This window comes from Capra hircus (assembly GCF_001704415.2).
Source record: "Capra hircus breed San Clemente chromosome X unlocalized genomic scaffold, ASM170441v1, whole genome shotgun sequence".
Classification (NCBI taxonomy): domain Eukaryota; kingdom Metazoa; phylum Chordata; class Mammalia; order Artiodactyla; family Bovidae; genus Capra; species Capra hircus.
Window position 1 is genome coordinate 33,585,830 of NW_017189517.1, and position 22,549 is coordinate 33,608,378.

A 22,549-nucleotide genomic window follows, 5' to 3' on the forward strand; every position below is an offset into this window, starting at 1 on the left:
TTTTAGCAATAAACATGAGCATTGACACTTTCTAAAGCACAAACTTAATGTCATATGATATCTGTTCTCAATCGTGGTAGTTGGCAAAGAAATTTGAGCCCATAAAATGCCAGAATTGGGAGGGCTGTTAGTAATAGATCATCTAGCCCTCTATTTGAGGATAGAGAATCCTCAAATGCCACAACATTTGGAGACCCTGGCTTAATTTTAAGAAGTGGGCAATGAAATAACAGGTAAGGTGGATGGCAGACATCTGGGGGGCCATCAGTGAGAAATTCCAGGAGTGATTCACTGTCCTCACCCCCGAAAAAGTCCCATGATATCTGACAGCTTAATCACCCTGGGTATTTATACCGGGTGAGGCAAATGTCACTGTACAAGAGAGAACTACTGGGGGAACAGGTGTTGATCTTCAATCTTCTAAATATATTAGTCAAAGCAGAATGTGTGCAATGGGAAAAAAATCAGTCAGCATACACCTCAGTTCCATGAACCAATTTTTAGTTTCTTCATTAAACTTTAGACCTTGCTTTCACAAGAAGGAACTATCTTTCTGAAGTTGGTTCCCTGGTATACAGTGAAATGTGGTATACAAAGAAATCAGGCTAATAAAGTTTTCATTTATTAAGGTCCTGAGTCAAAGCTAAACTGTTAGCTAATGAAGGGAATAATTGGTTCATGTGGAAGGTAAACAAAGGATAATTAATTTGCTAACTTGTTTTTTGTGCTTGATAAACTCAACTGTGACAGAAATATCTATTTATATTGTATAAAGAAAGTGCATGTCATAAATTCTGTCTCCTTATTTATAAAATGCACGGAAGCATCAAGGGTAATATTGACAGCCTAAAGGAAAAAACAACACTGGGAGGCAGTAGAGCCTAGTGGTTAAAAGCACAAGCTTGTTTTTAGACAACATCAAAGCCTAGGTTAATGTAGGAAGTAATCCAACATCCCACGAACACACTCACACACATGCACACACACACACCACAAACTCATACATTCCAGATGTGTAGAAGTGCCATATTTTAAAGTGTAATTGTAGACTTGATGTTGAAAGGAAGAAAAGAAATATCCAGGTGCCAAAAACAAAGAAAATACCCAAAGTGTTGAGTAAGATTTGAAGACTTGTGGCTCAAAGGGATAAATGAACTCTTAGGATTTAGAATTTTAGAATTAGACTCAAGGCTGCAAGTTCCATGTGTATCAGAGTTAAAACTGGTATACCTGGTGAAGAAGGAAAGCAGAGAAATGAAAAGGCTCTTTTCTTTGAAAAAATCTAATCAATGGCCTGAAGACAACAATTATGTGGTCCCTGCCTCAAGTCATAGGTGGAAAAAAATGCACTCTGGAAAAAACCCATGCCCCTAGACAATGTGACATGACAAGAAAAGGGAAAAAAAATAACAATAACTTATCAAAAATTATAATAATATATCAATAGTTACAATAAATGTAAATGGGTTAGAAACACCTATTTGAAAACAGAGACACTCAGATTAAATATTAAAAACTCAGCCATATACTGCCTGTAGAAACCATACTTAAGATAAAATGAATGAAACCATTTAAAAGAAAAATAGGGTGGAAAAGACAGAATGGGCAAAATGGAATTGAAGGTTGAAGGCATTAATAAAGACAAAGAGACACATTACAATGATTAATAAATGGGCATCTACTTAAAAATTGTATGTGTGTAAAAATATACCTTCAAATGTATAAAAAGTGAAAGTTGACAGAGTTAAAATGAAGGATAATCAAATCCATAATCATAGTGAGATATTTTAACACATCTGATTCAGGAATGGATGGATGAGTAGACAAATTTACTAGGAATACATAAGGTATGAATGAAACAATAAAATTGATTTAATAAATAAATATATAAAGAACACTGACCAATCTGACAAAGCTACATACAGATCTTTAGGAAAAAGCTATCATTCTTTCCCTATTGAGTATGATGTTGCTCAGTCACTCAGACATGTCCGACTCTCAGTGACCCCATTGACTGGAGCACACCAGGCTTCCCTGTCCTTCACCATTTCCCAAAGCTTGCTCAAACTCATGTCCATTGAGTCGGTGATGCCATCCAACCATCTCATCCTCTGTCGTCCCCTTCTCCTCCTGCCTTCAATCTTTCCCAGCGTCAGGGTCTTTTCTAATGGGTTAGCTCTTTGCAGCAGATGGCCAAAGTATTCGAGCTTCAGCTTCAGCATCAGTGCTTCCAATGAATATTCAGGGCTGATCTCCTTCAGAATGGACAGGTTGGATCTTCTTGCAGTCCAAGGGACTCTCAAGAGTCTTCTCCAACACAACAGTTCAAAAGCATCAATTCTTTGGAGCTCAGATTTCTTCACAGTCCAACTCTCACATACATCCATACTGGAAAAACCAGAGCCTTGACTAGATGGACCTTTATTGGCAAAGTACTGTCCTGCTTTTCAACATGCTGTTTAGGTTGGTCATAACTTTTCTTCCAAAGAGTAAGCATCTTTTAATTTCATAGCTGCAGTCACCATCTGCAGTGATTTTGGAGCCCAAAAAAATAAAGTCTGACACTGTTTCCACTGTTTCCCCATCTATTTCCCATGAAGTGATGGGACCAGATGCCATGATCTTCGTTTTCTGAATGTTGAGCTTTAAGTCAACTTTTTCACTCTCCACTTTCACTTTCATCGAGAGGCTTTTTAGTTCCTCTTCACTTTCATCAGGAGGCTTTTTAGTTCCTCTTCACTTTCTGCCATAAGGGTGGTGTCATCTGCATATCTGAGGTTATTGATATTTCTCCCGGCAATCTTGATTCCAGCTTGTGCTTCTTCCAGCCCAGCATTTCTCATGATGTACTCTGCATAGAAGTTAAATAAGCAGGGTGACAATACTTCTTTTCCTATTTGGAACCAGTCTGTTATTCCATGTCCAGTTCTCACTGTTGCTTCCTGACCTGTATACAGATTTCTCAAGAGGCAGGTCAGGTGGTCTGGTATTCCCATCTCTTTCAGAACTTTCCACAGTTTCTTGTAATCCACACAGTCAAAGGCTTTGGCATAGTCAATAAAGCAGAAATAGATGTTTTTCTGGAACTCTCTTGCTTTTTCCATGATCCAGCAGATGTTGGCAATTCGATCTCTGGTTCCTCTGCCTTTTCTAAAGCCAGCTTGAACATCTGGAAGTTCACGGTTTACGTATTACTGAAGCCTGACTTGGAGAATTTTGAGCATTACTTTACTAGCATGTGAGATGAGTGCAATTGTGAGGTAGTTTGAGCATTCTTTTGCATTGCCTTTCTTTGGGATTGGAATGAAAACTGACCTTTTCCAGTCCTGTGGCCACTGCTGAGTTTTCCAAATGTGCTGGCATATTGAATGCAGCACTTTCACAGCATCATCTTTCAGGATTTGGCATAGCTCAATAGGCATTCCATCATCTCCACTAGCTTTGTTCGTAGTGATGCTTTCTAAGGCCCACTTGACTTCACATTCCAGGATGTCTGGCTCTAGGTGAGTGATCACACCACTGTGATTATCTGGGTTGTGAAGACCTTTTTGTACAGTTCTTCTGTGTATTCTTGCCACCTCTTCTTAATGTCTTCTGCTTCTCTTAGGTCCATACCATTTCTGCCCTTTACTGAGTACATCTTTGCATTAAATGTTCCCTTGGTATCTCTAATTTTCTTGGAGAGATCTCTAGTCTTTCCCATTCTGTTGTTTTCCTTTATTTCTTTGCATTGATTGCTGAGGAAGGCTTTCTTATCTCTCCTTGCTATTTTTGGAACTCTTCATTCAGATGTTATATCTTTCCTTTTCTCCTTTTCTTTTCACTTCTCTTCTTTTTACAGCTATTTGTAAGGCCTCCCCAGACAGCCATTTTTCTTTTTTGCATTTCTTTTCCATGGGGATGGTCTTGATCCTTGTCTCCTGTACAATGTCATGAACCTCCATCCATAGTTCATCAGGCACTCTATCAGATCTAGTCCCTTAGATCTATTTCTCACTTCCGCTGTATAATCATAAGGGATTTGATTTAGGTCATACCTGAATGGTCCAGTGGTTTTCCCTACTTTCTTCAATTTAAGTCTGAATTTAGCAATAAAGAGTTCATGATCTGAGCCACAGTCAGCTCCTGGTCTTGTTTTCACTGACTTGTAGAGCTTCTCCATCTTTGGCTGCAAAGAATATAATCAATCTGATTTCAGTGTTGACAATCTGGTGATGCCCATGTGTAGAATCTTCTCTTGTGTTGTTGGAAGAGGGTGTTTGCTATGACCAGTGCATTTTCTTGGCAAAACTCTATTAGTCTTTGCCCTGCTTCATTCCGCATTCCAAGGTCAAATTTGCCTGTTACCCCAGGTGTTTCTGGGACTTCCTACTTTTGCATTCCAGTCCCCTATAATGAAAAAGACATCTTTTTTGGGTGGTAGTTCTAAAAGGTCTTGGAGGTCTTTATAGAACCGTTCAACTTCAGCTTCTTCAGCATTACTGGTTGGGGCATAGACTTGCATTATTGTGATATTGAATGGTTTGCCTTGGAAACAAACAGATCATTCTGTCGTTTTTGAGATTGCATCCAAGTACTGCAGTTCGGACTGTTTTGTTGACCATGATGGCTACTCCATTCCTTCTAAGGGATTCCTGCCTGCAGTAGTAGATATAATGGTCATCTGAGTTAAATTCACCCATTCCAGTCCATTTTAGTTCGCTGATTCCTAGAATGTCGACATTCACCCTTGCCATCTCCTGTTTGACTACTTCCAATTTGCCTTGATTCATAGACCTGACATTCCAGGTTCCTATGCAATATTACTCTTTACAGCATCAGACCTTGCTTCTATCACCAGTCACATCCACAACTGGGTATTGTTTTTGCTTTGGCTCCATCCCTTCATTTTCTCTGGAGTTATTTCTCCACTGATCTCCAGTAGCATATTGGGCACCTACCAACCTGGGGAGTTCCTCTTTCAGTATCCTATCATTTTGCCTTTTCATACTGTTCATGGGGTTTTAACATTGTCCTTGTTACCAAGAAGCTTAAAGTCTAATAAAGAGAAAAACATGAAAAATATATGTGTTATAGCATGCTAAGTATTTTGGGACAGATATAGATAGATGCTATGGTAATATAGATGAATACAAGATTTATTCCAAATGATGCTATGAAAGGCTTCACAGAGAATGTGGCATTATTGCTGAACTTTGAAGGATAAATAGGAAATTTCCAGATGGAGAAAAGGAGAGAATTTAGGCAGAGGGAGCAGCACAAGTAAATTCATGGAGGCATAGAATCACATGGCATGGCATGGTGAGGATGATACTTATGCATGATGAAATAAAGCAAATGATGTAAACAAGGTAGTGAATTATATTTGGAAAATGTTGACTTTAAGGTGCTGATGGAACCTCCGTCTGGATGTTATAAACCAATGGGAACATAGATATTGAGAGATTCAGAAATCATCATTATGTAAGTATTTGCTATATGTGATGAGGGAGAAGGAGTGATCTTGAATAACATTTGTGTTTCTTGTTTGCACAGCTTGGTAGACAATGGTACCTTCATTAATGTAAAGGACATATAAGAGGAGAAGCATAGGTGGTAAGAGATCATATGGTCCTTTGGACATGCTGATTTTCAGATACCCATGAGACATCCAAATAAAGATGTTCAGTGGCATTTGAAAGTATAAATATGATGTTCTAGAAAGAGAATTTAGTTGGTAATATAGAGATGGCTGCTGAAGTAAAGGAAATAGGTGAAATTTCTCAGGAATAGTGTGTAGAATAAGAATAGGTGCTAAGACAGAGCCATGGTGAATACCGACGTTTAGTGACTAGTAGAAGTAGAGGTCCAGCAAAAGAGATCAATGAGGAACTAGGGAGATACAATAAGTGTCATAGAAGCCAAAAGAAGAGGATATTTCACGGGGGAGAAGTCAACTGTGTGAATTGCTAAAGGTTGAGAGATCAAGTAATTTTTACTAAAGAAGACAAATGCCCATTGAATATTTATTGAATATTTACTTGATTTTCACTTGCAATTTTCTGGACACAAAGGACTCTAAAAATACCAAAGTTGAAAGCTAGAAAAAGCACTGAAAGTCAGTGCCTTGTTTCCTCCCATCTGGTCACTAACACATCTTCCTCGAGTTCACCAATTACTCTGTGTGCTCCGACACCTTGTTTTCCCCCTTGCCCCTGAGCTGCCCAGACAAGGAAACCACCTGGCTACTTGTTGGAACACTTGCAATCAATTCAAGCAAAGGAAAAAAAAAACCCAAAGCTTAGTGTCCTAATGGAACTTATCATACAGGCCTCCACAGGATGCAGAGGTTTATGCGCTGTGCCTGGACTATGTTAAGAAAATTAAAACTGGGTTTGTAACAAAAGAGCCAAAGTGTCAAGTCACTAAAAGCAGAAAATTCCACTTGCAGCACAGATGCCCACTCTCACACTGGTTTATGATGAGAGAAAGTGAAGATTTATAATATGCTTTCTATAAAGTCATGACAACCGTTGAACTGGGACCTCTGGGATTGCCTAGAGGTTCTAATTCATTATGCAGGGAGAGAGGCCAAAGTGCTAAGTCACAGAACAGGCTTTGTCTTTAAAAGGGCCACCTCTAACACCTGGCCTTTTTCAATATTTATACTAGAATTGTAGCAAGAAGTTGGCTCCTCAGTCCAAGTTCAAGCAACATTTGTCATGCACCAATGGCAAATGACTTGTTTATATTGACTCTTCTGACATCCTTGAATGTTATATAAGCTAGTATAAGCTAGGTTATGCTGCAATAAGGAGCAATCTCAAAATTCTACTGACTTATAATAAACATGTATTTCTTGCTCATACTATATGTCCAAAATAGGCTGATGGGAGGGCAGTGGGGAGAACTCTATTCTTAAGTAGATCTTAGTAGTCTTCACTTTAGGATCCTGGCTAATAGGTAAGAAGCCATATGAGATGTTGCCAGGTAACACACCATATGGAAAAGGGAAAGCAGAAAGGCAAGCACTCATTCTTTCCGCCTAGAAATGACACATGCCACCTCTATTCATATTTCACTGGCCAAAGCAAGTCATATGTCACAGCCTGATTTTAGAAGGGTGGAAAAATATCATCTTTCTATAGGTAGAGATAGTACAGGGAGGGACACCAAATGTGATTGAAAAATATATAGTCTACCAGAGAAGACACAAAAATATATGCTAAACCTTGAATACATTACATAATAGGTACTCTCTGAACACAAAAATCTAGGTAGTGGTTATGAGACTATTCACTGCCAACTATCTGGCTACTGTTTCAGAATCCACCATTGAAGATTCCTGCCATGGAGTTAAAACAATAAAGACTACCAGAAGTCACTGGTTGCCAAAGAGAAAATGCCTCAGGTGAGAGAGCACACTAAACTATACCAAATTAATATAGTATTCAGAGTAGTTGTCCTACAGCAGGCTAACATTATCAGAAGCAGGGAGCACAACCCTGATATTTTATTTAACACCTAGTATATACCAGGCACTATGTTAGGCTCTTTTACATACTATATAACACTTTCTCCATGTGTCAATTGCAGTTTAAAGATAATGCAAAAGGTCATGAGTTGCCCTTGGTCTCAAACCTAGTCCAGGAAGTCATAATGAACGCCAGGGAGAAGTCCAGGACTTAGGGCACCAACTGGAGAAAGCAATTAAGGGGGACAGCAGAAGGACACCAGGTACTTGGGGTAAGGAAATGATTTGCATCCCAGGAGGCAGAAGAAATCAGCCTAGGGGAAATCCCAACAACAGGCTTGCCCAGAGCCAACTCTCTGAATCTGCACCTGGGATTAGATGGTGTTCTTTTAGATAAGGGAGAAAATCAATCTGATTCCCCAGAGTCATCTCCAAGGACCTGGAGAAATTTCTCCTAGAAAACACCCATTAGCAGAATCTGACCTGCCAATCAATCAGGCTTCTGCTGATGGCTACTGGTACCCTTGTATGATTATGGGATTAATGAATTATTCAGTGTACCAAATAGATTACACTGACTTTTAGCTCAATCTGCTGAATAGTGGATAACTCAACAGGAAAATGATATTTAAAAGCCATAATGGGTAGTATATATCTTATAGTTTTTACAGTACATGTCTTTCAACCTCCTTGGTTTAAATTATTTCATTCTTTTTTATGCAATTTAAATGGGATTTTTTATTTCTCTATTTCTTCATTATTAGTACATAGAAATGCAATTGCTTTATGTATGTTAATTTTGTATCCTATAACTTTATTGAGTCATCAGTTCTAATAGTTTTCTGTTGGAGTCTTTGGGTTTTCATATATAATATGATGTTATCTGCAAATAGTGACAGTTTTACTTCTTCCTTTTGAACTTGGATGTCTTTTATTTCTTTTTATTATCTGGTTTCTGTGGATAGGACTAATACTATGTTGAATAAAAGAGGTGAGACTAGACATAATTGTCTTATTCCTGATCTACAAGAAAAGCTTTCTGCTTTTCATTATTGATTATGATGTTAGCTGTGGGTTTGTCATACATGGTCTTTATTACACTAAGGTATGTTCCTACTCTTGGGTTTTATCCCTGGGTTGGGAAGATCCCCTGAAGGAGGGCATGGCAACCCACTCCAGTATTCCTGCCTGGAGAATCCCCATGGACAGAGGTGTCTGGCGGGCTACAGTCCACGGGGTCACAAAGAGTCAGACACGACTGAGTGACTTAACACTGCACAGCATGTTCTCTCTATATCCACTTTGTTCAGAGTTTTTGTCATAAATGGATGTTGAATATTGTCAAATGATTTTCCTGCATCTCTTGAGATCTTCAAATGATTTTTATCCTTTTGTTAATGTAGTGTATCACATCAATTGATTTATAGATGTTAAACCATCCTTGCATCCTTGGAATGAATCCCACTTGATCATGGTGTATGATCCTTCTAACATATTGTTGAATGTGGTTTGTTAATATTTTGTTGAGGATTTTTGTATTTTTGTATTTATGTTAATATTATGTTAATATTTATGATATTGACCTTTAATTTTCTCTTTTTGTGGTGTCCAATTTTGAGATCACAGTAATGCTAGTCTCATAAAACAAGTTTGGATGTGTTCCTTCATCTTCTATTTTTGGAATAATTTGAGAAAGATAGGTATTAATTCTTTAAATGTTTAATAGATTTCACCTGTGAAGTCACCTGGACCTGGACATTTGGGTTGTTTCTGTTTGTTTGTTTGACTCAATTTTATTACTAGTAATTGGTATTGAGATTTTCTATTTCTTCATGATTCAGTCTTAGAAGATTGCATGTTTCTAGGAATTTATCTATTTCTTCTATATTTTCTAATTTGTCAGCATACAATTATTCACAGTATCCTCTTATAATCTTTTGTATTCCTGTGGTGTTGGTTGTAATTTCACCTCTTTCATTTCTGATTTTACTAATTTTGGCTTTCTCTCTCTTTTTTTCTTGATGAGTCTGGTTAAGGTTTGTCCACTTGTTTATCTTTTCAAAGAAGTAGCTATTAATTTCATTGATCCATCTCTTTTTTAGTCTCTATTTCCACTCTGATCTTTATTATTTCCCTCCTTCTACTAATTTTGAGCTTTGCTTGTTCTTTCTTTTCTATTCCCTTTCAATGTACCTTTAGATTATTTGAGATTGTTCTTATTTCTTGATGTAGGCCTGAATCGCTATGAACTGCTTTTGCTGTGTCCCATAGATTTTGCTACATTGTATTTCCATTTTCATTTGCCTTAAGGTAATTTTTATTTCCTCTTTGATTTCTTTGATTACCCATTGTTTAAACATTTAGTAACATGTTGTTTAGCCTCCACATGTTTGTGCTTTTTCCAATTTTCTTCTTCCAAGTTTCACATTTCAGTTGGAAAAGATGCTTAATACAATTTCAGTCTTCTTAAATTTCTTGGGACTCGTTTTGTAGTCTTACATGTAATCTATCTTAGAAAATGTTCCATGTGCACTTGTAAAGAATGTATATCCTGCTACTTTGGGATGAAATGTCCTATATATAACATTAGTTCTTCTGGTCTAATATGTCATTCAAAGCCAATATTTCCTTATTAATTTTGTCTCTAGATAATCTATCCATTGATGTAAGTGAAGTATTAAAGTCCCCTGATACTATTGCATTGCTGTTTATTTCTCCCTTTTGTCTGTTAATATTTGCTTTACATATTTAGGTGGTCTTATGTTGGGTGTATAAATGTTTATAAATATTATATCCTCTTATTGAACTGACTCCTTTATCATTATGTAATGGTCTTTTATGCTTTTGGTTACAGTCTTCATTTTAAAATCCATTCTGTCTGTTATGTGTATTGCTACCCCAACTCTTTTCTTTTGCATGGAGTACCTCTTTCTATCCCTTCACTTTCAGTCTGTGTGTCTTCCGATCTGTGGAGAGTCTCTTGTAGGCAGCAGATAGATGAGTCTTATTTATTCATTCCCCACTCTATGTCTTTTGATTGGAGCATTTAATCCATTTTCATTTAAAGTAATTATTGACAGGTGTATCAGTATCAGTTCAGTCACTCAGTTGTGTCCAACTCTTTGTGACCCCATGGACTGCAGCATGCCAGGCTTCCCTGTCCATCACCAACTCCTGGAGTTTACTCAAAATCATGTCCACTGAGTCGGTGATGCCATCCAACCATCTCATCCTCTGTCGTCCCCTTCTCCTCCTGCCTTCAAATCTTTCCCAGCATCAGGGTCTTTTCCAATGAATCAGTTCTTCACATCAGGTGGCCAAAGTATTGGAGTTTCAGCTTCAACATCAGTCCTTCCAATGAATATTCAGGGTTGATTTCCTTTAGGATTGATTGGTTTGATCTCCTTGTAGTCCAAGGAACTCTCAAGAGTCTTCTCCAACACCACAGTTCAAAAGCATCAATTCTTCAGTGCTCAGCTTTCTGTATAGTCCAACTCTCACATCCATATATGGCTACAGGAAAAACCACAGCCTAGACTAGATGGATCTTTCTTGGTAAGGTAATGCCTCTGCTTTTTAATATGCTGTCTGTGTTGGTCATAGCTTTTCTTCCAAGGAGTAAGCGTCTTTTAATTTCATGGCTGCAATCACCACCTGCAGTGATTTTGGAGCCCCCAAATTAAAGTCTGACACTGTTTCCACTCTTTCCCCATCTATTTGCCATGAAGTGATGGGACCGGATGCCATGATCTTCGTTTTCTGAATGTTGAGTTTTAAGCCAACTTTTTCACTCTCCTCTTTCACTTTCATCAAGAGACTCTTTAGTTCCTCTTCACTCTCTGCCATAAGGATGGTGTCATCTGCATATCTGAGGTTATTGATATTTCCCCTGGCAATCTTGATTCCAGCTTGTGCTTCATCCAGCCAAGCATTTCTCATGAGGTACTCTGCATATGAGTTAAATAAGCAGGGTGACAATATATAGCCTTGACATACTCCTTTTCCTGTTTGGAACCAATCTGTTGTTCCATGTCCAGTTCTCACTGTTTCTTCCCGACCTGCATACAGATTTCTCAAGAGGCAGGTCAGGTGGTCTGGTATTCCCATCTCTTGAAGAATTTCCCACAGTTTGTGGTGATCCACACAGTCAAAAGCCTTTGGCATAATCAATAAAGCAGAAATAGATGTTTTTCTAGAACTCTCTTGCTTTTTCGATGATCCAGCGGATGTTGGCAATTTGACCTCTGGTTCCTCTGCCTTTTTTAAAACCAGCTTGATGTATACTCATTGCCATCTTGTTCATTGTTTTCTGGTTGTTTTTGTAATTCGTCTCTGTTCCTGTTTTCATCTTTTGACTTTTTCCCTTGTGGTTTGATGGATTCCTTTAGTGTTGTGTTTGGATTCTTTTCTTTTTGCTTTTTGTATATCCATTAGAGATTTTTGGTTTGTTAGTTACCATAAGGTTCATATATACGGATCTCTCTATATATATATATATCTCATAAATTTAAGCTGAAAGTAACTTAAGTTTGAAAGTGAAAGTGAAAGTCGCTCAGTCCTGTCCGACTCTTTGTGACCCCGTGGACTATACAATCCATGGAAGTCTCCAGGACAGAATACTGGAGTGGGTAGCCTTTCCCTTCTCCAGGGGATCTTCCCAACCCAGGGATCAAACCCAGGTCTCCCACATTGCATAAGTTTGAAGGCATTCTAAATTCACAAACAAGTTTTTTGTCCCTTTTTCTTTCTTTTCTCCTTCTGGGACCCTTACAATGCAAGTGTTACTGTACTTGATAATTAGTGCTTACTCTCCCCATCCGCTTTTTTTGACATCATATTTTACATCTTTTTATTTTTTGTATTGCTTAACTACTTACTGTGGCTATGGTTGATCATGCTACTTTAGTAGTAGCTTTGTACTAGCTCTTAAGTGGATGATCCACTTTACTATATATTTGCCTTTACCAGTGAGATTTTTCTTTCGTATATTTTATTTCTAGTTGTGGCCTTTTCTTTTCCATTTAACTACCCTTTGAAATTTCTTGTAAGGCCAGTTTAATGGTGATAAACTCCTTTAGTTTTTTCTTACCTGGAAAAATCTTTACCTCTCTTTCAATACTGAATGATAACCTGGATGGGAAAAGTATTATAGGTTATAAATTTTTCCCTTTCAACCCTCTGTATATATCTTGCCACTCCCTTCTGGCCTTCTACTTAAAAAAATCAACTGATTGTATGTGGGGTTTTCCTTGTGTGTGACCAGTTCTTTTCTTTTGTTGCATTTAAGATTCTCTTAAACTCTGCTACTTTAATTATAATATGTCTTGATGTGAATCTTCTTGGGTTCTTCTTCCTTGAGAGTCTGCTTCCTGGACATGAATGTCTGTTTCCTTCCCCAGGTTAAGAAGGTTTTTCATCCATTATTTCTTCAAATAAGTTTTCCCCCTTTCTCTCTCTTTCCTCCTTCTGGGACCCCTTATAATGCAACTGTTAGTATGCTTGATATTGTCCCAGAAGCTGCTTAAACTCTCTTGAATTTTAAAAAATTTCTTTCTTCTTTTTGCTCTTCTAATTGAGTGATTTTCTACTATTCTGCCTTCCAGATCATTTATCCATTCTCCTGTATCATCTAATCTGCTGTTGACACCCTCTAGTCTATTTTTTATTTCAATTGTTATATTCTTCAGCTCTGATTCAGTCTTTCTTAAATTTTCTAAGTCTTTGTTGAAGTTCTCACTGTGTTTTTTCATTCTTCACCCTGGTTCAATGCGGAACTTCATGACCATTTCTTTGCATTCTATCAGGTAAATTACTTGGATATAAATGAATATAAGTATCCATTTCATTAGGAGTTTTTCTCTGCTGTTTTATTTTGTTCTTTCATTTGGGGCATAGTCCTCTGCCTCCTCATTTTATTTTACTTTGAGTTTTTGTTTCTATGAATTAGGTGTAATAGCTACCTTTCCTGGTTTTTTGGAGGAGTGGCATTCTGCGGAACTATTTCCTGTATAGACTGTTTAGGCTTGGTGTCTTTGGCAAGCTGGCTGAAGCTGAAGTGGATTCACGCCAGGGGAAGTCCATGGGAAGCACTGCACCTTAGGCCATTTTAGTGGAATGGCTGGAGCCGGAAGAAGCAGGGGCCAGGGGGCAGGGGCAGAGTGCCTCCAACCTTGGTGAGAACTCCAACAGTTCCCTGTCCTTTTAGCAGAAGCTCTAGCATCACTTCATCGCAAATAGATGGGAAAACAATGGAAACAGTGACAGACTTTGTTTTATTGGGCTCCAAAATCACTGCAGATGATGACTGCAGCCGTGAAATTAAAAGATGCTTGCTCCTTGGAAGAAAAGCTTTGACAAACCTAGACAGCATATTAAAAAGCAGAGACATTACTTTGCCAGCAAAGGTCCGTCTAGTCAAGGCTATTGTTCTTCCATTAGTCATGTATAGACATGAGAGTTCAACCATAAAGAAGGCTGAGCACAGAAGAATTGATGCTTTTGAACTGTGGTATTGGAGAAGACTCTTGAGAGTCCCTTTGATAGCAAGGAGATCAAACCAGTCAATCCTAAAGGAAATCAACCCTGAATATTCATTGGAAGGACTAGTGGTGAAGTTGAAGCTCCAATACTTTGGCCACCTGATGTGAAGAGCTGACTCATTAGAAAATACCCTGATGCTAGGAAAGATTGAAGGCAGAAAGAGAAGGGGAAGACAAAAGATGAGATGGTTGGTTGGCATTACTGACTTGTTGAACCTGAGTTTGAGCAAGCTCCAGGAGATGGTTGAAGAACAGGGAAGCCTGACATGCTGCAGTCCATGGGGTCAGACATGACTGAGTGACTGAACAACAGCCAGCATTAGTAAATGGACTTCTTCCCTTATAATATAGGCACCCTTTAAACTTCTGGGGGTTTTATTGCTGTGTCCCAGGACAGGCAAGTCTGCACTCAGGCCCCTCAGCAATATCTATTCTTATTGCAGGTCACTGAGGCAGGACTAAGCTTCCCATGGATACCATGTCTCTGTCTTTCCTAATCATTTCTATATGGTCCTTCTATGTATAGTAGCTGTTCAATCAGCCCTCATGTCTTCAGGAAGAATTGTTCTATATGTAGGTTAGATTCAATGTGTCCATGTGAAAAGGTGAGCTTAGGGTCTTCCTATGATGCCATCTTGGATCCCTCTCTGCATTTGTAGTCTTAAAAGATGCTCTGTCACAAAGAGAAAAGAAATAAGAAACACTAACTTTTTGAAAGAATTGTAGGTTAACCTTTCCCATCCAAGAATCACAGATATTTCTAAGCCAATGAATAGTATACAGAAGATATAAAAGGGAGCTTCAGCTATTAATGCAACAAAACATCTTAATGGCAACTATGTGTATACAGATAAGTAATGCATCTTAACTGTCAAGAATATTCCTTAAAGATTTCCTCAATCTTAACCTCTTATTATCTATACTTTGTTGGGCTTTGCAATTTGAAAAACTGTAAATACTAAACAATCATAATAAAGTTCCAATCGGAATGCTAAACAACAACAAAAGGCACTGAGCAAAGTACTAGTTTACCTGTTCAGAGGCTATTAATGGTCAAGGTAAGATAAAGATTGGTGACTAGGGTTAGGGTGGAGAAAAAAGAGATGGAGAGGAAGAGTAGGAAGAGGAGGAGCTTCAGAGTGATTTTGAAAATGTATTTGTTGTACACTTAAATATATTTCCTTTCCTGCAGTGCAGCCAAGAAGTTTGATAGCATCTGAGGCTACAAGGAGAGAGAGGTTGGGTTGACTGGAGCAGAGATCTCTTTAAAAGCCCTCTTTCTTTCCTTCAACCTATAGAATTTCTAGTATATATTTTCTCTGGTTTGAAAGAGATAAATAATTATTTTGGCTGGATTGCAGGCCTAATGAGGGACTAAAAAGAAGGAGAAACTAGTAAACAGAACTCATGAAATGCTTTGTTATCTACTAATGTGTCTAATTATTTCTGTAATTTGAAAACTTCACCTGAGGATAACAGAGTTGACTGTACCGGCAAAGAATACATTAACTCAATAATGTGGTGAAGAGTTCTGTGTAGCCCTGCAATCCTTAGCCATGTAGTCTATAAAATGCATAGGAAAAATAGTCTTCCCTTTGCCCTCCTCTTATATCTCACAGGGTGGCTAGGCTTGTGTCAGGCTGACATGAAATTACCCCTTCATTCCCACAATTAGGGTCCTAGTGAAACTGAGCCCATGCAAATGGATCTTTGAGAACTGGGCTGAATGCCTAGTTGCTCTGGCACAATTTGTTGAAGAGATTATCCTTCTTCCATTGAATTGCTTTTGAACATTTGTGAACAGTATATTGAGCATAATTGTGTGGGTTGCCTATTATGTTCCTTTTATCTATATTCCACCTATCTATGTATTGACACTACAATGTTTTGATTACTATAGCCAAACAGAAGGCCTTACTATTGGTTAGAGTAATTCCTCCCATTTTTTTGTCTTTTTCAAAATTATTTTAACTAGTCTAGGGCCTTTGCCTTTCCATAAAAATTTTAAGATAAATTTGTCTGTGTCTACAAAAAAACTCTTGCTGGAATTTTGATAAGAATTGTGTTAATCTGTGCACACAGTTGAGGAGAGTTGACATTTTTACTTTGTTATCTTCTAACCCAGAGGAACCAGAGGTCAAATTGCCAACATCCACTGGATCATGGAAAAAGCAAGAGAGTTCCAGAAAAACATCTATTTCTGCTTTATTGACTATGCCAAAGCCTTTGACTGTGTGGATCACAATAAACTGTGGAAAGTTCTGAAAGAGATGGGAATACCAGACCACCTGACCTGCCTCTTGAGAAACCTGTATGCAGGTCAGGAAGCAACAGTGAGAACTGGACATGGAACAACAGACTGGTTCCAAATAGGAAAAGGAGTACGTCAAGGCTGTATATTGTCATCCTGCTTATTTAAATAAGCAGAGTACATCATGAGAAACGCTGGACTGGAAGAAACACAAGCTGGAATCAAGATTGCCGGGAGAAATATCAATAACCTCAGATATGCAGATGACACCACCCTTATGGCAGAAAATGAAGAGGAACTCAAAAGCCTCTTGATGAAAGTGAAAGAGGAGAGTGAACAAGTTGGCTTAAAGCTCAACATCCAGAAAACGAAGATCATGGCATCTGGTCCCATCACTCCATGGGAAACAGATGAGGAAACAGTGAAAACAGTGTCAGACTTTATTTTTGGGGGCTCCAAAATCACTGCAGATGGTGACTGCAGCCATGAAATTAAAAGACGCTTACTCCTTGGAAGAAAAGTTATGATCAACCTAGATAGCCTATTCAAAAGCAGAGACATTACTTTGCCGACTAAGGTCCGTCTAGTCAAGGCTATGGTTTTTCTTGTGGTCATGTATGGATGTGAGAGTTGGACTGTGAAGAAGGCTGAGCGCCGAAGAATTGATGCTTTTGAACTGTGATGTTGGAGAAGACTCTTGAGAGTCCCTTGGACTGCAAGGAGATCCAACCACTACATTCTGAAGGAGATCAGCCCTGGGATTTCTTTGGAAGAAATGATGCTAAAGCTGAAACTCCAGTACTTTGGGCACCTCATGCGAAGAGTTGACTCATTAGAAAAGACTGATGCTGGGAGGGATTGGGGGCAGGAGAAGAAGGGGACAACCAAGGATGAGATGGCTGGATGGCATCACTGACTCGATGAATGCAAGTCTGAGTGAACGCCTGGAGTTGGTGATGGACAGGGAGGCCTGGTGTGCTGTGATTCATGGGGTTGCAAAGAGTCGGACACGACTGAGTGACTGAACTGAACTGAACTGAACCCATGAACACCAGAGAAGACAATGGCACCCCACTCCAGTTCTCTTGCCTGGGAAACCCCATGAGCGGAGGAGCCTGGTGGGCTGCCGTCCATGGGGTCGCTAAGAGTCAGACACGACTGAGCGACTTCACTTTCACTTTTCATTTTCCTGTATTGGAGAAGGAAATGGCAACCCACTCCAGTATTCTTGCCTCAAGAATCCCAGGGATGGGGGAGCCTGGTGGGCTGCCGTCTGTGGGGTCACACAGAGTCGGACACGACTGAAGCAACTTAGCAGCAGCAACAGCAGCAACCCATGAACACAGAGTGTCTCTCCATCTATTTAGGTCTTCTTTTTTCTTTCATCAGTGTCTTATAATTTCAGCATGCAGATCCTGTGCATGTTTTAGTAAATCTATGTCTTAGTATTTCATTTTCTTTGGAATGATTGTAAGTAGCTTGTACTTTTAATTTCATTTTCTCTGTGTTCATTTGTTAGTATTAATATATAGAAATGCAACTGATTTGTGGGTGTTTATTCTGTTTCCTGTAATCTTGCCAAATTCACTTATTAGTTCTAAGGAGTTCTTTGTAGATTACTTCTGTCATCTGTAAATCAAAGCAATTTTATTTCTTTCCAATGTGTATGCTAATTTGCTTTTGTGTGTCCAACTCTGTGTGACCCTATGGACTGCAGCCTGCCAGGCTCCTCTGTCCATGGGATTCTCCAGGCAAGAATACTGGAGTGGGATGCCATGCTCTTCTCCAGGGCATCTTCCTGACCCAGAGGTCAAACCCATGTCTCCTGCATTTCAGGTGGATCCTTTACTCTGAGCCACCTGGGAAACCCCAACATATACCATGCATGCTATGTGCATACTTGGTTGCTTCAGTCTTGTCTGATTCTTTGTGACCCTATGGACTGTAGCCACCAGGCTCCTCTGTCCATGGGATTCTCCAGGCAAGAATACTGGAGTGGGTTGCTATGCCATCCTCCAAAGGATCTTCCTGACCCAGGGATCAAACCTGCATCTGTCACATCTCTTGCATTGGCAGGCAGGTTCTTTACCACTAGCACCACCTGGGAAGCCCCTTCTTTCCAATATATATGCCTTTTATTTCTTTTTCTTGTTTTGTTAAAGAAGCTAGTACTTCTATTATAACGGTGAATAAGAGTGATGGGTGTAGAAATCTTTACTTTGTTCCCAATCTTAGGGGAAAATAATTCAATTTTTCACTATTAAGTATAATGTTAGCTGGAATTTTGGGGATATGGTTTCATATATATAGATATGCTCCTTTTCAGTTTGAGGCAACTCTCTTTTATTCCTACCTTACTGAGAGCTTTTACTAAGAATTAAGGTTGGATTTTGTCAAATGCTTTTTTTGCATTGATATGATCATATGATTTTCTTCTGTACTCTGCTGACATGACAGATTACATAGATTGATTTTTGAATGTATTTATTTTATAATTATTATATCTAATGGCTACTGGACATTTACATTTATTTCTCATTTAATTCTTGCAAAGTCCACGTTAAATGTATATTGTTATTATCAGCCTGATTGTACAAATGAAAAAGAACAAGCTCAGAGAGATTAAGTGACTTGCCTAAAGTCACAGCCTGTATGGGGCAAATTTGAGAATTGAACCTTGGACTGCTTCACACCATTTCTCATGTCTTTTCAGTCTGCTACCCTCCCTTCAAGTGCTAACCAGAAATTCCTTAGCATAGGAGCTTCTATCATTGTATAAATAAATAAGGGAACCTGACTATAACAAGTACATTTTTAACAAAGATTAGGATTCTCTCTCTCCTGTCCTTGTACTTGAACAACAGTCCTTTCCTGGAAGTTGATTGTTGAATCAGAGCCAAAATCGATTGTTGAATCAGGGCCAAAACTCTTGAAAATGCCTTGGAAACCATTTGGTGGGTGGAGGTAGCAGAAGGTGTAATAATCCCTATTATTCTAAGTTCTAAAATCAACATTCTAAGGTGGCTGTCAGAGCCTATTGTCCCAGAAATGATACTGCCCATCAAGCTGTCCTGAAAAGGACTCATGTGTGTAAAATCCACCTAACATTCTCCTTTAGTAACACACTGGAATTATGGACTCTCCCGTGACTCAGAAGGGTCTTTCACAGCCAAGTAAGAAAAGCCACTTCATGCAAATGTTTTGCACAAATGATTCAATATCTTTTCCTGTTATTGAGTTTCTTTTTCACTTTTTAAAATAAACAGTCCCAGGACTTTTTTATTCTCTGGTCTCCTTATTACTATACCACAGACAAGGGAGACCTTTGACACAGACACTTTGGGAGTAGAATTTAGTGTTGATTAGATTTCCCTTTGTTTTATAGGTTAATCCAAATAATCATTTCCCTCCTATTTTAAAGGAAAAAAGTATCTGGGGCCAACTTTTTCAGATTTCCTCTTTCTGTCCTCCCAAACCCTTTATCCTTACCTCCTGCATCTACCTCATGATATCTCTTCCTCCACAAGCTCCCCTAACTCAGTGCTGTTTTTGTTTTGCTTTGTTTTTACTTTCAAATAGACATTTCAAGCATAGACATATATTACACTATCATGTTTAAAATAAATAGCTAATGGGAAGCTGCTGTATAACAGAGGGAGCTCTGCTCGGTGCTCTGTGATGACCTAGAGGGGTTCGGATGGGAGGGGGGTGGGAGGGAGGCTCAAGAGGGAGGGGATATATGTATACTTATAGATGATTCATGTTGTTGCACAGGAGAAACTAACATAACATTTTAAAGCAATTATCCTCTAATTAAAATAAATAAATAAAAATAGAAATTTCAGGGAAAGGCATGTGTTCCATATTCTCTAGCTCTTATTTCTCCAAAAATGGCTCCACTGACTATACCTTGTGCTATCTGGCTCAGTAGAGTCAAGTTTTGTACTTATCTCTGTTCCCCTCAAAACCTACGACCACCACCTCCAACCAGTCTGTAGCAGTATGAGGCTATTTGCTCCACAAGGTAAGAGAGAAGGGGGTCATTTCTTGGCTTTTTCCTCCAAAGCCTGAGATATTTCCTTTATTTGATTTCTTGGGCTCCCTTGAGCTATCTCCTCAATTTGCATTCACCTCTGTATCTGAGAGCCTGGGTCAGCTATACAAAATCTTACACATTCCTCTAAAGCAGAAGTAAGAAAAATAAATAAATTGGGGTCCTATGTCCAGTTGTCTGTGATACAAATTCCGTGGAGGTGAAGGGACTCCTTTCTAGAAAATAATTGGGTCAGGCCAGAGCTGCCATACAGCGAAGAGCTGCCTTCCAGGCATTAATAACCACTTCCTCTTCTACTCAGTCAGACTTTTACATCCCTTTCTTTCCCAATCACAAGATCATGACAAGGAGACTATGGGGGGGGGGTGTATATATAGTTTTACACATGATAGTGTACACATGTCTACTGTACCTTTCCTAGGGATGGAAATAACCTGAATGGGTGTAGCCAAGAGTAGCAAGGGAGAGCACCTAGGGGCACAGGGCTCTGGGTCCCTGTAAGGGGTGGGTGAAGATTGAGGCTGCTATAGACTACTGTGATTATATTACAAAATTGTTCCAGGCTCACTCTAGGAAGACTCTAATCCCAAATCTCATGCCTGCCTTGACCAAATACTTATCTCTGTCATATCCAGGTGTTTCTACATACCTGTTGAGAAGTATTAAGAAGTGCAGCAAAGAGGTCCCTAAGCAACAGCAACATGTGGCTGAGTAAACCTTTTGCTGATAGGACATTCTATAAGACAAGAACACATTTCCCAGTCACCATTAGTCAATGTCTTCTTTATGGCTCCAGAAACATATCTTCAAGTCACTAAACATGCTTATTGGTTAAACCACAATAGCCAGGGAGGTCCATGGGGATTCAAGCACTGATGAGAAATGAAAAAACTGCCAAGCCAGTCTGTGTCTATGTGTTCTCAGGCATCAGTATATTCAGAAACATATGGAGCTTTGGGGTGGAATAGCATGAGACAGTCTCCTTCACGATGTCAATCCAAGCCAGTTCCCAGACAAGACGAGGGGCCAAAAACTGAGGATTGTGACTCAATGCTTGCTGTTTGTAAGTCTGGATTCTCTGACTCCTATCCTGTACCCCAGCCCTCAACATCCTCACCACTATCCACTAGGGCAAAAAATAGCCCAATGATTGGTCTTCTCCTCACCACCCCCACCCCCACTTGCAGAAGTTCAATTGAGTTCAGTTCAGTCGCTGAGTCGTGTCCGACTCTTTGCGACCCCATGAACTGCAGCACGCCAGAAGTTACTCTTTTACAAATAATCCACAGGCTGTGTTCTGCAGCTGCAGCCTGTGAACACCTTCCAGGAGGCAAGATCCCAAGAGCTAGGAGTTGAAGGGAAAGAGCAACCACCTGCATGTTTTGTTGTATCTGATTAATTTCAAACAAATATTACAATGCTTCATATGTTTTTGGACAGCTCTCCAACATCCTGCAATTAGCCGTAAATGGATACGTTCCACACAGGAAGAGGGAATGAGGGTGATTCTGATCTGAGGGTGTAGAAAAACAAGTAAAGCTATAGGCTGAACAGGAAGGGAACTTTTAGATCACCCAGTTCAAATGCTTTATGCCACAGAAGAGAAAACAGTTTCAAGGAGGGGTCATCATTTGCCTTACGTCACAGAGTTAGTCGGTAGCACAGACAGGACTTCTAGGTCTCAACTTCCAGTTCAGTGTTTGTTTAACTACACTCATCAAGCATCTAGACCAGTTGGAAGAAGCATGCTGAAAGTTACTGATGAAGGAAATGGTGGGTGGTTCCAAGGCAGTGAAGCCTAACATCTGACCAAAATATTACAGTCAAGGGTCAGTCACACACTTTCCTTTGTATAGTCTTTCCATTGGGTTGCATGTATCTGGAAATAATAGAGGAAAAATTAAGTTGAGCCTGTGTCTGGTTCACTTTGAGGAGGAAGGAGACAGTCACCACTGTGATCTGGTTTGAGGAGTGCTGGAGAGGCTCTCCTGCCCCCGGTGATCTTCCCCATCAGCCTGCTATTCCAGGTAAAAATTACCTTTCTTAAAGGTTGCCTTTGAAAGATACTTGGAGAGAAAACACTAAAGACTGTTTCCAGTTGCTAAAATCTTAGTGTGAATTAGGCTTATATTTGATTTCTGGAGATTTTATCAATTCACATTGCAGACAGCAAATAAAGTAAACCAGGGACCTGACCAGTGGATCATGGGGTGTCTGGACTTCTTTAGAATTCTCCCATTGATCAAGAGAAA